General features: G+C 39.8%; 1 pseudogene; it reads right to left on the reverse strand.

Annotated features, from left to right (window-relative positions):
- Positions 1 to 646: 646 nt before the first annotated feature.
- On the reverse strand, positions 647 to 1,309 carry LOC142443321 (ubiquitin-conjugating enzyme E2 E3 pseudogene; annotated as a pseudogene).
- Positions 1,310 to 2,673: the final 1,364 nt, after the last annotated feature.

Raw genomic sequence — 2,673 nt, forward strand, 5'->3', positions numbered from 1 at the left:
GTGTCCTTAGGATTGACATATTTCCAGTTTGGGGTGAAGACATACTCCACTTGAAGTATGTCCTGTGAGGTTAAGCTATTGGTCCACACAGATGTAAAGATCGCCTAGAGCCAATTTTTTTTTCAGGAACATGTTTATTATGTTTGAGGTGATACATCAGGTACTCTCTGAGCTACAAAGGGTAAAAGGAAATCTTCTCATTACATACTGATAAAGGTAAAAGGTAAAACATTTTCACAGCAGCATGTACCACATACTCAGAAATAGATCTGGGTTTAATACAAATGACATAATTCCTAAACCATCTCCAGCTACTTTTATAACTTCATACAGATAATGAATTAGGCTAAAATGCACTATAATATTTGGTAGACTCAGGACCAGTATCCTTAGTACATCACAAAATACATTTTGATATCCCAAAGAAGCAAGACTTGCAAGTAGGCGTTTTAAACATAACTAATCTACAGCTACAAAGTTCTACTCTTGATAGCATTTACCTTTTTCGGGAGTCTCACAGTCTCCAAAGGATAAAAGCAGAGAGTAGAATCAGTATAACATATACACAGAAGTCCGTATTGTAAAGGCTATAAAGATTTGCAGCACAGTGAGAAGATGCCTTCTACTCCTTCACACTGCATACAAATTATGTTGCGTATCTCTTGGTCCACTGTCTGGCTATCCTGTCATGTTCTGCTCTGTTGGTCAAATACTGAGTGGCTATGCTTCCAACCAGAGGATCCGCAGGGTTGCAGTCTGTCAAAAGGAAACAAATAGACAGCAAAACCTTTGAAATAGTCAAAGCAGGACTCCAGTTATCTTTAAGGATGTCCAAACAGATGACTCCCTGACTGTTGATGTTGCAGTGATAGATTCTGGGGTGAAAAGTAACCTTTGGTGGCTTAAATGGATAATCTGATGAAAATGTGATATCCAGAAAAAACACACCACCTTCATATACAGAACCTGGCGGACCAAGTAGAGTTGATCTCCATTCATAAAGGTCATCTCCTTTAGGCCCAGGACTACAGTTAGGAGGAGGATCAAGAGTTATCTCAGCTAGCTTCTGGATTCTTTTAGCACTAGTGGATAACTTAGCAGTGGTTTTGCTAGAGAGTTTGGTGTTTTTCTTCTACTGGGTGGCAGAAGGTTTTCTTTCTTCTGGTTCTTCAGGCTCTGGAGCGGCTGGGTCTCGCTGGTCTGCATCCGAACTCCCACTGCTGATGCTGGGATTCTCATCGTCCGACCTTTACCTATCACTGGACATCTTGGTGGAGTTATTTCTTGGAAAACTCGGCCGCCCGCCCGGCCCGCTCACACGCCACTATGGTGTGGGGCTGGAGCCAAATATTTTAGGGTTATCAGTGCACACTGGTAGAGGAGGTATATAAAATCATTTTCTGAGTCCTTTCCCTAGGTCTCAGTAAAAGGCCACTGTTAGTTTTGAAAAATGGATACAGTGGTTCCAGTGTATGTACCTTTAATTTTCTGCCTCCTGCATCTTTTGTGACCTGAGTGAACTCTGGGAATGAGGGGAGGGAAGGGATCAATGACAAAATAAGCAGTAATTTATATGCCTTATTTAACATGGGTTTCACTACGTCGTTGAGGAAGAAACCAGATGAAATTGGGATGTACAAATTAGTAAATCAGTACAACTGAACCCTCAGGCACCTTGCTTATTGGGTAACATCCCTGCATATGTCTGAAACAGAAAAGATTCCTTGAGGCCAGGACAGAGTAGAGGGGAGATCCACAAGACACCTGTCATATGGACATGATGTTGTTATCACATATAAACATTTATAAACCACTTTATTTTGCCTTCTATGATTCAGATGAAAATGATTTAATAATTTACTGAAAATGTGCCTGTGGTTACTGGTTTTGTCTCTTTACCTACCTTAGTTCCTTACATTTAGGTAAAGTCTGAGAGAGAAGATAGTTCCACATACATAAATAGCAATGTGAGTTTCTTGATGGATTAGTCTGTAGGTAAAATTGGAATCTAGGTCCTGGATTAATGTTCTCTGTTCAAGAAAAGGAGTCAATGGATAGAAATAGAACATAAGTGTCAGGAGTCAGCTGTTGGTGGAGAGATTAACTTATGGTGACCAGATTATAACATTGGTAAAGGAGGACACCAGCAGGACACCATTGATAAAACTCATATCCTGGTGAAATAGCCACATGGCAGCCAAAAACCGTATACCCTAGCTTGTCGTGCATTCTTTCCAAAAATTGGGACTTTTAAAAAATGCCGCGTGATGCGAGAAACATTTTTTAAAAATCAGGACATTCCCACCAAAAGCGGGATGTCTGGGAAAGGGCTTTATATTTAGAATGTGCCCTTCCTAACAGCTTATGTTTTGACTTGCTTAGGGCTTATGTATTATGGTATAAAGATATAGAGCTATGATTTAAACAGTACAGTTTTGGGAGTTGGTTCCTCAATTTGAGACTTTGAGTTATAAAGTTAGGATTTGGTTTATAGAATACATTCCAAGTTGTGTTCCTGATTTTTAAATTGGAATAAATGAATTAGGCTAAATGTTTTAAATTGGTTTTTGGTATCAGGGAATGCTCAGGATATTGATAGCCATTCTGGATGGTGAGGGGCTTTTCAGGTGCTTAGGGTTTCAGTGTTTGAGGAGATTATCAGTGTGTTGTCAG

The sequence above is a fragment of the Tenrec ecaudatus genome, chromosome 3 (assembly GCF_050624435.1).
Source record: "Tenrec ecaudatus isolate mTenEca1 chromosome 3, mTenEca1.hap1, whole genome shotgun sequence".
Lineage (NCBI taxonomy): Eukaryota > Metazoa > Chordata > Mammalia > Afrosoricida > Tenrecidae > Tenrec > Tenrec ecaudatus.